Here is a 15,183-nt window from a genome sequence, read left to right on the forward strand (position 1 = left end):
TTGTTGAACCATCCCTCAAACCATCCTTGGTCAGTAGGACGAGGTGGGGGCCCTTCCACCGAGTCTCAAGGTTTCCTGCGGGGTGGCATCTGACATAAATCGAATCTCCCACCTGGAAGCGATGTGGGACCTGTAAGTCTCCTTCTCCTGAGTAAGCCTCCTGGAGTCGCTTCCATGCTCGTTGTCTCACCCACTTGAGCGCCTTGAGCCTAGAGAACAGAGGCTGGGAAAGCGGCACATTAGTACTATGTATAGAGGTTATTTTTACCAGTGGAGGAGGCCCCCCATATAGCAAATCATAGGGGGTCAGTCCAAATTGTCCGGGTGGGTTTCTGACCCTAAAGAGCACAAGGGGTAGGAGAGCTATCCAATCATTAGCGCCAGTCTCTGCGGTCAATTTGGTGAGGGTCTCTTTAATGGTTCTATTTATCCTTTCTATCTGTCCTGAACTTTGGGGTCTGTATGCACAATGTAATTTTTAATCAATCCCCAATATTTTGGCCAGTCCTTGACTTACCTGGGCAGCAAAGACTGGACCATTGTCTGATCCTATTACCTTGGGTATCCCAAATCTTGGGAAAATTTCTTCCAGTATTTTCTTAGCCACCACGGTTGAGGTTTCTTTCTTGGTAGGATAAGCCTCTATCCATCCTGAAAAAGTGTCTACAAAAACTAGTAGATACTTATTACCATACTTAGCTGGTTTTACCTCAGAGAAGTCCACTTCCCAGTGAGCACCTGGGCTGTCTCCCCTTAGCTTCTTCCCAGGAGGGATTCTTGAGGGATTAGTATTGACCATCTGGCAAGGTACACAATTCTTGACTACTGAGCCAGCTATCTCTGGCAACCTCAGAATATGGTAAGGAGACGTCTGCAGCAGTTTTTGTAGATATTTGGCACCCAGATGGGTTAGGTGGTGTATTTGTTGAACGTACTCTAGTCCCTTTGCTTGAGGTAGAATCTCTTTTCCCTCTGAGGTAAAACAGGCCCCCTCTGGAGTTTCGGAGAATTGGCCTAACTTTCTAACTTTTTGCCAGTCACCTGGGGTATATCGTTGCTCACTTTTTTGTTTTTTTGGCTTTTCTATTATGGGCAGAAGGTTGACCCCCTGGGCCGCCTGCTTGGCCATTTGGTCAGCCATCTGGTTCCCTTTGGAGATAAAATCTTTGGCTTTTTGGTGGCCAGGGCAATGCATAATAGCCAGTCTTTTGGGTAGATGTAGAGCTTCTAGCAAACTTAGAATTTCTTCTTTGTTTTTAATTTTTTTTCCTGCTAAAGTAAGTAGCCCTCTCTGTTTGTAGATGGCCCCATGTACGTGTGCAGTAGCAAAAGCGTACCTGCTGTCCGTGTAGATATTCACAGACTTTCCTTCAGCTAGTTGTAAGGCCTGTGTGAGGGCCATGAGCTCAGCCTTTTGTGCTGAAGTTCCTTCTGGCAGACTGCTGGCCCAGACTGTTCGTGTTCCATCTACTATCGCCACCCCAGCCATCCTCTTACCTTCTACAATGTAATTGCTTCCATCTGTGAACCAGGTTAATGTTCCTCTGGTCAGTGGGTCATCTGTAAGATCCTTTCGGATCCCAGTTTCCTCAACCAGCAGTTGATGACAGTCATGAGTCACTGTATCATCAGTTTCTTCAGGCAGAAGAGTAGCGGGGTTGAGGATGGCAGGTGGGGCAAACATTATCCTGTTGGTAAGGAGAAGGCTCTGGTAGTGAGTCATACGGGCATTAGTCATCCATTGGTCTGGGGGCTGCTGGACAATGCTCTCCAGGGCATGGGGGGCAATGACAGTTATCCTCTGCCCTAGAGTTAGTTTATCAGCATCTTTGATCAACGTGGACACTGCCGCTATGGCTTTTAGACATATAGGCTATCCATTAGCCACAGGGTCAAGTTTCTTTGATAGGTAGGCAACGGGTCTTCTCCATGGCCCTAAGGATTGGGTTAGGACTCCCCGGGCTATCCCTTTATGCTCATCTATGTAAAGGGTGAATGGTTTAGTCACATCAGGGAGGGCTAGGGCAGGTGCACTTAATAGTGCCTTCTTGACGGCATCAAATGCCCCCTAGTGTTCAGAGGTCCAAGTGAATTTTCCTTTCTCTTTAGTTAGTGGATAGAGGGGGGCTGCTGGGGTTGCAAACCCTGGGATCCATAGTCTGCAGAACCCAGCTGTCCCCAGGAACTCTCTAACTTGTCTGGCCGTAGTTGGAACCGGTATTTGTATTACAGTCCTCTTTTGTGCCTCTGTCAGCCATCTTTGTCTATCCCACAAGGAGTACCCCAAATATGTTACCTCTCTTTTGCATATTTGGGCCTTCTTAGCCGAGGTCAGTCAACTCCAGTAGTAACGCTTTTGTACTTTTTAGACAGTCCTGTTGGGTAGTGCCTGCCAGGAGTAAGTCATCAACATATTGAAGGAGGGTTACCTGGGGGTGTTGAACTGTAAAATTGGTTAGGTCCCTGTGTAGGGCTTCATTAAATATGGTTGGGGAGTTCTTGAATCCTTGGGCTTGGGGAGGGGCTCTGAGCCCCGTCCTCCCTAGTCTTTATTTTTTTTTTTTAAGGGTTAGGACCCTAGGTCTTTTGCTGTTCTTCTTAGGTCAGTCTTTTGCCCAGTGTCCTTTTTCCTTGTAACAGGCACATTGATCTCTATCAAGTTGGGTCCTGTTGCCCAGGTTCCCTATCTGCCTAGGGCCTGTCCTGAACTTTTGAATATTTCTCTCTCTTTTTCCTTTTTTTTTTTTAACCATTGTGGCCAGGATCCTGGACAGATTTTTCTCTTGTCTATTGCGCCTATCCTCCTTTTCCTCTCTCTCTTTCTTTCCTTTGCTCCTTTCCCTCTTTTGTCTCCCTTTTGTAATATACCTTTTCTGCCTTTTTTATTAAATCATGCAGCTCAGCTTCCTGTAATCCCTCCAATCTCTGAAGTTTCTTTCTGATATCAGGAGCTGACTGTCCTATGAAAGCTATTGTTACTGAGCCTTTTTGAATCTCAGAGGTGGGGTCAAAGTGTGTGAACCTCCTAAATGCTTCCATGAGCCTCACAAGAAACATTTAGGGAGACTTCATTGGCCCGTGCTTCATCTCTCTCATCTTGGCCAAATTGGTGGCCTTCTGGAGGCACCTTGGAGACCCCCGCCACCAGAGCCTGACGATAGATTTTTAAGCTCTCCTTACCTTCAGCTGTACTGTGGTCCCAAACAGGGTGAGTCAGAGGGAACCCCATGTCTATCTCATGCTGCAGCTGTGTGGGTCACCCGTCGGCCCCAGGGACATTTTTTTTTTTTTTTGCCTCTACTAAAATTCTCTCTTCGGTCGTGAAGAGTGTCTGCAACAGCTGTTGGCAATCATCCCAAGTAGGCTGATGAGAAAACATAAGAGATTCCATCAGCCTCGTGAGGCATTGGGGTTCCTCTGAAAAAGGGGGGGGTGGTTAGCTTTTCAGTTATAAAGATCTGCAGAGGAAAAAGGCCAATATTGGAGGGGTTGTAGTTGGCCCCCCAGCATGGGAGGACCTGCCTCGCATAGCGGCAGTGTTACAATTTTATTTGTTCCCTCTGGGGTAGCATCTCTCCGGCTCTGTGTCTTTGTGGTGGCCCTCCCATTTCCAGGGACTCAGGAGGGGCGGAGGGAGGAAGCTTGGGTAAGCTGGGCAAGCTGGGAGGCAGAGGCTCAGAGAGGGTGGGGGATGGAGGCTTGGGAAGGGTGAGGGGTGGAGTTTTGGGAAGGGTGAGGGGTGGGCTGAGTATCCGGCCAAGCCTGAGGCTCTTTAATCTAGGGATAGATGCGAGGGGGAGGTATGGCTCCCTCAGGAGAGGACTTTTTTGCATTTTCGAGAATCAGGACTCTGGAGCTTGAGTTCCTTGGTTTATTCACCACGCCCTGACCCATGGCGGGGGGGTTGTCCATCAAATCCTTCCTGGTTGGGACGAGAGCCTGGTCCATTCTGAAAATTAATATCTTTAACAGCCAGAATAGTCTCGGAATTAAAGGTTCCTTCTGATAGCCATCCGACCTTATAAGTTGGCCACTCAGAGGCACAAAACGTTTGTCAGGGTCTCTTTTCAACCTCAACTGACAAATTATGGGCCCTAGACTTAACTTCAGTGCAATGGTCAAGAGTCAAGTTAAGGGCATTTATCATCGTCTGTCACATGACAAAAACTGTAAACAAAGACACAAAAGGCAACAACGCACACAACTGAGACTAACAGATTCAGACATCAGTGGCCCGTCTGTGTCCTCCATAAGCAGGCAAAAGGATGTGACGGCCGCGGAGGCTCCCTCCTCCTCAACAACAGAACTCGGTCCTCTGACCGACAATAGGAGACCACCAGGCATCCCTGGTTCTCCCTACCTCCTAGGGCGTCCCCCAGGGTGGCAGCCCGTGATCCTCCTAGCATGTCTACTGATCACAGTCCTCTGTTCCTTACTGCCTGAGAGGACGGCTGCAAACCGAAAACTGAAAGCGTGCATCCCAGAAAACATATTCAGAAGTCCCAGAAAACTGATACTCAGAACAGAAACATTGGCCAGCACACATTGATTCCAGGGGGGGTCTACATCACCTCCAAGTCGGTTCTCGGGTGTGAGGGGTGGTCAAAAATCCTCGACAAGCCCCCAAATGTAAGACCCCCAAAACGAGGACCCCATGCTCTGCCCGGATATGGCAACACCCCAAATCACTCACGAGAAGTGGTCTTGATGCAAATTGCAAGAGGATTTTATTCCAAGCGCACTGGGGCCACCAGTCGTACACTGCACAGGGGTAGAGGACTGCAGAGCCCCGAATGCAGGAATGGGACAGTTTTTATAGGGTTTCTAACAAAGCCTGTGCATTAGACCAATCATTTTTTTAATATCAGGAGCCCACAGGGTGTGAGCCAGTCAGTTTGTGCCACTCCATAGTTTCTAAGCCAATTAGTTTAATTTGTTCAAGCCCCTCGTGGACCAATCAGTCTCTTATGACCTTGGTGGTCAGCATTTGCTCAGGTCCTTGAGTGGGAGTAGCAGAGTGTGGTATCAGTCTCCTATGACCTTGGTGGTCTGAGGCAGGCTGCTACAGCTTATGGTGCAGGCTACTAAGGCTTACAGTGTGGGCTATTTACAGAAACCAAATAAGTGGTTTACTTCATTACTCATTTCCCATCCTTGAGGGCTATCTCATGCCCTTTTTACCTAGTTTTATATTAGGAGTGGGCTCTGATATAATGAGAAGAGGGATTCTTTACTTGCTTTCAACAGAGAGTAAAGCCTGGAGTTTGAGGCATGCAGGGGCCCGCTTAAGCTCCCTTTGGAGCATGATAATATTTCTGGGCTTCTGAATTCTTGGGCCTTTCACTACATCTGGGTCCTTGGCTTTATCCCTCTACTGAACTGTAGCTAGGTTTTTCTATTATGGAAACCAAAGGAAGCTTGGGAGCTCATCCCAGACCCTATTCTCCTGTGCTCTCTTCCCCCATCCCTTCCTGATAATGGTCTCTCATGAAAGACATGGTTCTCTAGTACACAAACAGCATCAGACAAGAGCTACTTTTTGTCCTCCCACTAATTACCACATCTAATGAGGGGAAAAATAATAATAATAAAAAAAACAGGGAAATAAATTCAGCCTATGTTGGAGAATCACCATACCTGCCAGTTTCTTTGTAGTCCTCCAAGCCTCTAAGCATCCTTTTACTCTGTCAGCCTAACATTTCCCCCATTACTTAGACATAGAAATGGAGTCTTGGCTATTTAAAAGGAGAGGCACAGTTCTTAAAACTAAGTTCTTTCTCTAAGGCATTCAAGTTTAATATTTTCTTGAAAAATCATTCCAGTGGACTGTTTGATCTTTTATTCCTTAGTTTTTGGAATTCTTTGTAGATTCTAGATATTGGGCCTCTGTCGGCAGTATAGCTAGTGAAGATCCACTCAAAAAATGGGGAAGAGAGCTGAATAGGATAAAATAACTATGAGATTCCATCTTACTCCAGTAGGGTTGGCAATCATTGAAAATCAAATGAAAATAAATGTTGGTGAGGATGTGGGGAATCAGGAACCTTCATTCACTGCTGGTGAAAGTGCAAACTTGTATAACCACTATGGAAATAGATATGGAGAATCCTGAGAAAGGTGAAAATTGAGCTACCAACTGACCTAGCCATTCTTCTAAAGGCTCCACTCTTCACTGCAGAGAAATTTGCTCAACCATGTTTATAGCTGCTCAATTCACAATAGCTACAAACTGGAATCAATCCAGATGTACATTATTTGACAAATGGATCATAAAGATATGGTGCATATAAACAATAGAATTATACTCAGTACTAAGGAAAATTTATATAATGAAATTTGTGGTAAAATGGATGGACTTGAAACAGATCAAACTAAATGATCTCACACAAGCACAGAAAGACAAACTGCATGTACTGCCACATCTGAAGCTTCTAAACAGGAACATCTTGAGTTACAGGCATACCTGACAGGGACCAGGAGGGAAGGAGATGTTATAAAATCAAGTCCAAACTGAATTGATACCATAGCATCCTTCCTCCTGGAGACTGGGCGTGAGGGCACATGTAGAGGTAGGAGGATCACCATGAGTTTGAGGCCACCTTGAGACTACATAGTGAATCCCAGAGACTAAAAGATATAACCCTAATAGCAGCATGGAGGTGAGAGGGAGGTACAATTATGGTGGCTGGACCCATGGAAGTAATAAAAAGGCAGGAATGTCTGAACTTTCTAGTAATCAAAGATGATCTGACTTATATCTCTTGCCTAGTTCCCTTGACCTGTTTTTTTCACAAACAACCAGGACCCCTCCCTGGAGGGAGGACTTTCATTGGGTTGGTCAAGTTCAAGCCCCAGAACTTGGTGTCAGGGTTAGCTCTTCTTAAGAAAGCCCCTAGCCCTAATCAACCAGCTGAACTTCTGTTTCAACTGAGCTGAAAGACAGCCTATCACTCACTATATGTTTATAAATACCTTTGCAAGGGGAGGGCAGGGTCTCCAACAACTTTGGGACTTCCTGGTGTGGGTGAGTTTTTCTCTTGGCCCTTAAGCTACACATTGGATCTTTATCCCCTCCAGCTCCCCACATGGCAAGAACTACTTGAACTGTATTTTCTCTCTTTTCTTTCAACAGTTTTCCCAGACATCTCCACGTGGGATCTCTTGCCAGTGAGTGCATTTTCTTGGCTCTTTACATCCCTTGATAAATATAATAATTTAATAATTATACTTCTCAGTCTTTTATTCAATCCTACCCACGACTGTGGTCTAACTCCAGAATGTATGACCCATATACCTCAACAAGGAGGGGCCAAGGGCAAGGGGTAGGTCATGGATGAGTCTAATAATGATACCAAATTGACTGTATTTGCTGAGCACTAAACTAATTAATAAAATATAGTGGCACACAGCCATGGTGAGGAACCAACTACTCTTGATTATGCTAACTGATCCACTCAGTGGTACTAGACCCATAGCTGGAGCTGGGAAACAAGTCAGAACCATACCCAAACACAAGCCCACTCTAAAATATCAAGCTACCATCAATCATGGGGTACATGAGGGCCTACACCTATCAATCTGTCTATCAAAAAAGTAAGTGTTATTTCAATTTTCTGGGTGCTAACTTACTCTCCGTTGGAGAATCTGCTTCTCTTTTTCAGATAGATGCAGATCCTAAGGAGAGAGCTGCCCCAACATACCTCAAAAGGGGACCAACTGAAACTAAGGACAATTGGTGAAACAAGCAAGGGTGATGTTTTCCTGTGAACCAGATACCAGCACAAAGGGGAAGGAGACCAACGCAGAGAAAAATCAACTCCTACCAAATCAGAGAGCCAGAGCCTCAGAGGCCCCCAACACCTCAGCACTGAAGCAGACCAATAATGAACCCAGCATGGCTCGGGGAAATTTTGTGGAAGAGGGGGCAGAAAGAATTTCAGAGTCACATGTTGGGTCATGTTTTGCAGAGACATTTAGCATACCAATAACTGGGGACTAACTCCACAATGCACGACCCATTTACATCAACAAGGAGGGTCCAATGGGAGGGGGTAGATCATAGATGAGCCTAAACAATGGTACCAAACTGCCTGTATTTGATGAAAAGAAACTAATAAATCAAATTAAAAATAAATAAAATAAAATAAAATAAAATAAAATAAAATAAAATAAAATTAGAAACAAACCTAGGGTATGGGATTTAAGGACTTTCCTGGACCCTGAGTATCCAATAACAGGAAAGTCCTATTAGATATATGGTGGAAGATGGGCTGTACAAGAATTTAGTGCTCATATACTGTCCTATGGCTCAGTCTGAGGAATTAACCACTTCTATTAATCTCCGTCAACTAATGCATCATTCTTCAACAACAATAACAACAACAAAAAAAACAGAATAATGCATTCATGTATATTCTATGAAAATATTTCCCAATAAGTCCTGTAACAAAAACAAAATGATGATGCTTCATGAAATAAATAGATTTTTTTAAATGTTATAAACTATTTTATATTAATGCTATACTTTCATTAAAATGAGCTAAATGTTAAAACCGAGTGTGGTGGCACATGCCTTTAATCCCAGCACTCAGGAGGCAGAGGTAGGAGGATCACTGTGAGATCAAGGCCATCCTAAGACTACCTAGTGAATTCCAGATCAGCCTGAGGTAGAGTGAAACCTTACCTTGAAAAACAAAAAAAAACAACAAAAAACAAGAGTCACCAATCTACACTTATTAATGTAAATATAAAATGAATATTCAGTCTTCACTTCCTTTTAGTTTCACCCTTTTTCCAATGTATCTTTCTTCACTCCTTCTCCTCCTTCTTTCTTTTATGCCCCCTTTTGTTTCCTATAAGTCTTTTCAGCTTTTGTCTCAGCTCAGTCTTGTGTATAAAGTAGTGATTGTCTAGGAGGAAGTGATTAGCCAAATGTACAGTGAGGCATGGCATCACACCAAGGGTATTGCATTCTGTGACAGGTTGCTGGGATAAATAATTATTTCTAAAATTCTTTCAGCTATTAATACTTGCCATTAGCTTTTCCCCAGAATGCATAGTATTTAAGTTTATTTACATGTTTCTTGTTCACAATTAACATTTCTTTAAGTTCTTGCAAAAAATAAAGTGCCTTCTTAATCAACAGAAATGTCACTTATTGATAAGAAATATGAATTAATACCAGAAAGTCACATATTTTTTGCAATTAAAATAAAGGAACTACATTTCTTTAGGTACATTAGGAAATTTTTTTCATAGGGCATTTATGAAGGCATTATGCTTCACGTTTTTATAAATATTAACATGTATTCTTTTAGGATTTCATACTTTATAATAAAATTTCATTTAATATGTGACACATTCTTCAACATTATTAATCTAGACTACTGTAGACTAGTATTCTAAACCTCCACTGGACATATCTTTCTTACATGATTTTTCTCCCTATCAATAGCTAGGAAATTTAAAGCAATTAAACTGTAATAAAAACTATGCTATTAACCAGTAGGTTTCTAGGAGTCCTTAAACACACTGTATTGAAAATTTTAACCTTTAGAAATGAAAAACTAGATAAATAGCAAAACATTACAGAGATCCTTTTAGATCTAATTTAAATTTTATTTATTTTATTTATTTTTTTTTTTATTTTTTGGTTTTTCGAGGTAGGGTCTCACTCTAGCTCAGGCTGACCTGGAATTCACTCTGTAGTCTCAAGGTGGCTCCAAACTCATGGTGTTTAACTTAGCAACTTGAAATATTTAATATTATCATAATAAATTTACTTTCTGTAACATATGTACTCATTATAATGATTGCATTTACTTTATATGCTTAATAACTTAAATTTTTAAATAAGTTGGGACATTTTGCATAGAGACATTGCCTCTCCCCCATAACTGACTGCTACCCCCATAATGCATAACTCACAATCCCCATGGGATTGACCTGCATCCCCAATGAGGGAGGCCTCTTCAGAAAAGGGACAGGGAGGAGGGAAAGATTGGTACCAACATGTGATGTTGACATACAAGATATGTCTATATTTAATAATAAAAATAAAAAACTAAGTTGTTGCAGGAACAGTGGCTCATGCCTGTAATATAAGCACTTATAAGATAGAGACAGGAGGAACAAAAATTCATGATCATCCTGAGATGCAAAGCTAACTTGATATCAGCCTGAGTTTTATGAGACCCTAAGCTTAAAAGAAAAATTGTATGTGGGGATATAGCTCAGTTAGTAGAGATCTTATCTAGCATGCACAAATCCCTGATCCCTATCCTTAGCACCACATAAAACCAGATATGGACGTACATTATTGCAATCCCAACAGGAGGTGGAGGCAGGAGGATAATAAGTTTAAAGTTTTCCTCCATTCATGGACTGCCTGAGATTCATCAGAACCAATATGTAATATTATCTTACTTTTCCAACTTAAAATTATATTCTTTAAAATACCTTTAATAATTTCATTTATTTATTTTTAGGCAGAGTGAAAGAAAAATAATGAGGGAGAGAGGAATGGACATGTCAGGGGCTCTTGCCACTGCAAACAAACTCCAGATACATGTGTCACTTGTGGGTACTGGGTTGTCAAACCTGGGCTATCAGGCATTGCAATCAAGTGCCTTTAGCCACCAAACAACTTCTCAAGCCCTAAAATAATATTTTTAATTATTTGAATAAAAGAGCAGGTAAACTCAAATTGAGCTGTTGATCAAAGAGACCTACAAGGTCCCCGAATCAAGACAACTTTCTGCAGAAGCACTTGACTACCTGCCTGAGGCAAAAGCTAAGGCCCTAGTGCTGAAGACACCATATGATGCTGACACAGAACATGAGGAGACTGGCTGGAATTCAGAAGAAAGCCAGCCCTAAACAGCCTGTCTACTGCTAGAAAGTGCTACATGAGCTACTGTAGGAAAATAGCCAACAATGGGCTGAGTAACCAGAGATCTAAGCTACTCAGAAGCAAACCCGATGTATACACCAGTGCAATAGTTTCACATAGTGTCACTGTGTAACCAACACAGTGATAGGTTAAGAGATCTGCTCAGTGTAAAGGAACCCATATCTAGAATTGGGAACCAGATCAGAATCCTGTGGAGACAAAGATTATGTTCTCCAGTGTCGAGCTCTCACTAGTCTTTGGCTAAAAGATGGGTTACATACATCAAATGTTCCCTAAATTTATAATGCTCATCCCATTTAAACTATGCTGACTTAACTCTCCATTGGAGAATCTGTTCTTTTTTTTCCAGAAGGTAGCAATAGTGGAGAAGATAAACTACACTTCGCACTTCTGCCAAGCCACAGTTGAATTCACAGAAAAATGGGGAGACAAGCAAGAGTGCTGCTTCTGTGCTGCTCCTGACAATCAGTGCAGGGTGTAGGAGACAGACTCTGAGGATACTCAACACCTACCAAAATAGAGATCCAGAGGCTCCTAAGAGCTCAGCACTGAAATACACCTAACACTCACCCACCATGGCTCAGGGAATTTTGCAGAAGAGGGGGCAGAAAGATTGTAAAAGCCACAGATTGAGATATCATACCCAGAGGCATTCTCTCCTCCCCCAAATTACTGACTATTCCTCCCACAACACATAAACTACAACCCTATGGGGAATACCCACAACCCCACTGAGGAACATCCCTAACAGAATGGGGGCAGGGAAGAGGGAAAAGAGGGTACCAACAAATGATATATCCATATGAAACATCTTGGTGGTAGTAGTAGTACACCTTGAAAAGGAGGTAAGAAGAGTATGGCAGCAATATTTTTGTGCATATGTGTGTAATGTGCTTGTGTGTATGTGTATAATGTGCTTGTGTGTGTGCACATTGGAGCACATGTGTGGGTGTGCATGCTTCTAGGTGTGCATGTATATTTGTTGCAGCCAGAGGTGGTTGTTGGGTTTCCCTTTAATTACTTTCCACCTTAATCTTTGAGAAAGGGTCTGTTAATGGACTGAGAGCTCACCAGATCAGCTAGGCTAGCTACCCAGGAAGCTGAGGGATTCTCTGCCACCACCATTCTAGCACTGAGGCATGAGCTACTCCTGCCTAGCATTTTACATGAGTACTGGGACTAGGAAGTGGGTTCCTTATGTTTACACAGCAACTACTTCAACCAATGCACCATCTCCTTACTTAGCTAGGGTGAGAGAAATAATGCAAAACGTTAAGTGAAATATGAAAATTTTAAAGCAGCTATATCAAGTTTAAGAAAGCACTACTGTTTGCTATTTTTCTTGCTAAGCACATGAGGTTTCATAAATTGATATATTACTTTTAGTGTCATTATTTTCAAATATCAAAAACTATATATTAAGTATTTTTCCACAGAAAACAACCATATGTGCTTTTAAAAATATTGGCTATGGAAATTCCCTTGGATAAAACAAATATTAACACTTGGCACAAAATATGAGCTAGGATTATATTTTGCTCAAACTATTTCAGTATTTTCAAGTTAAAATGGGGATTTTTCACTGCAATACTTAATTTTTATGAAAGTAAAGAGCAAATACACAACTAAGTTGTGAGGAAACAGATCTTGGTCATTATTTAACATTGTCACTGTGCAGGGGTCACCCTCAATAGATTTGACAATCAGACTCTTTCTGGAGTGAACTGAAGTTCAAGTTCAAGATTACCATGTATTCCAATATGCCTATTTTCACTACAGGATTCAGTATACTGACACTGTATGCATGGGAAATTCATTGAGTTCTAGAACTGTTATGCAATGTTAAATTACATATAAATATGTGACAAAAAATTATCTTAATGAAAACTTAAATTTATACAAACTTCATACGTTTTACTTCTCTCATACATGCACACAGAAACATCAAATTAGGAAGTTAATGAACAAATAGAAACTCAGAAATCATCCCATCATATTTCAGAATGGATTCCTCTTTCCTCTCCAGTTCCTAGCTTTCTTTGTGAAATTTAAGAGAACTAGATGTTGCTCTAAGGATAAACCTCAAAACTTTACAAATGAGCATTAATCACTACAAAATCAGCTCAACATATCAAGTAAACAGAGCTCCATCTTAAAACTTCATTTTGGAAAATGAGGAAGCAGGAAAGTAATTTAGCCTAAGTTTATAAACAGCAATAAATAAATTAACAGCATGGCAGCAGAAAGTAGAAGGATCAAAATCTTTCAACCGCATAGATTGTACTAATTTTAAATTTGGGCACAAACCTCCACCGCAAACATATTTCCCTATATTCACTTTTCACTCATGGTCTCTGTGCATTTTTTGGTGAGAACTTCCGAGGATTATTCTGAACAATGTAGTTCTTCTTAGCCTCTGAGCCTACTCTGCTTTCTCCATCATCAATGCAGGTACATTTCCCATGTTCCTGGCTCAAACTGCCCCATTCTACATACCAAGGTCCACATGCTAGAGCATGCCACATGACAGATTTCCACTTATGTTGTCCCCCTCCCTAAGCTTTGAGCCTTTTTACACTTGTTAGAGATCCTTCTCTTGTGACTACTTAATAGGGTTTCCTATGTAGATGTTTGTCCTGATACACTATACAGAGAAATTGCTACAACGTGGAAGTCTGAATCTTGTTTAAAATGTTGCAAAAGACTGGGCGTGGTGGCGCATACCTTTAGTCCCAGCACTCAGAAGGCAGAGATAGGAGAATTGCCATGAGTTTGAGGCCACCCCGAGACTATAGAGTGATGAGTTTGAGGACACCCTGAGACTACAAAGTGATTTCCAGGTCTGCCTGATCTGGAGTTACACCCTTAGACACTACCTTGAAATGAACAACAACAACAAAAAAAGTTGCAAAAGCTTCCATTTCACTCAGTATAAGCCAATGCTTCATAATTGTCCACTACAAACTGGGATTGGTGGCACATCCCTTTAATCACAGACCATGGGAGGCAATGGTAGGTGTATCATTGTGAGTTCAAGACCAGCCTGGAACTACAGAGTGAGTTCCATGTCATCCTGGGCTAGAATGAGATTGAAAAAAAATTGTCATCCTCTACATACTGTGCATTTTTCTTCCCCAGCAATGACACTGGAATTAGGTACTAACAATAATCTTATCTACCCATATGCTTTTAAGTAGCTTCTTAAAGTAAAAGTATTTTCCTATATCTAAACTAAAATATATTTTACTGATCTCCTGTCATTATGTTCACATGGATATGTATGTCATTTATAATGATATAAATCCTACTTCATTCTATATAGTATATAAGTAATGCCTCCTACAGAGAAGTATCCTGAGCTAAGTCCTTAAGTAACCCTAACAAAGAAAGATCACATTCAGTTACATTTTTTATTCATATCATGCATTCATGATAATTAAAAGTACATTCTATGTTCATTCATATTCATTAAAAATGTGTATAACAATATTTTAGTAAAAAAGTACTTATTATTGCAAGTATCTAAAAACAAAGGAACATTAAATTTGCAAAGCAAAACAGGAACACTGGTAACTTGACTATATAAACAGTGTGTACATAATTAATAATAAGAACAAAGAATAGCTTAGCATAAAAGTAAGCTAGAATATTCAAGCTAAAATATAAAGAATAGAATTAAACATGTAATTAAATAAAAGAATATCTTTGTTAATGAAAAAAAAGAACACAAGAATTGTAATATTAGAATTGAAGAGAACCCCAATTTAGTAAACTTAAGAGCTAGGTGTCATGTGTGGCATAGTGAATGTAGGTGGTCTAAGGGATAATTTGACCTGCCTGAGGGGGCAGTCAAAGAAAAACAGTGTGTGAGCCATTCATCCCCAGCCTGTTTATACAACTGTGGCTGTGGACAGTGTGTTTACTTCCCTGAAAGACAGCAACAGTTCTCTGTGCCTTCCTGGCAGGTTCCTGGTTATCTTCCCTAAAACAATTTGAAGCAATTACACAATGATAAGGCTTAGGTTGACCCTCATATAATCTAATAATTGTCAATAAGCTATATTCACTTCTGTGTAATACTGACAGGTGAACTCTACCAGACATGCACTTTGATGTTTGTATTGCCTAAATGTCATAGTATCAATTTGAGAAAAATGATGTGTTTAGGCAATCTCATAATTGGCAGTTCTGGTGAACTGTTATCATGCCAACTTAGTGACTTACTGAATAGTTTTAAGATCTATTACTTTTACTTGTATTTATCCTCAATG

The sequence above is a fragment of the Jaculus jaculus genome, chromosome 12 (genome assembly GCF_020740685.1).
Source record: "Jaculus jaculus isolate mJacJac1 chromosome 12, mJacJac1.mat.Y.cur, whole genome shotgun sequence".
Lineage (NCBI taxonomy): Eukaryota > Metazoa > Chordata > Mammalia > Rodentia > Dipodidae > Jaculus > Jaculus jaculus.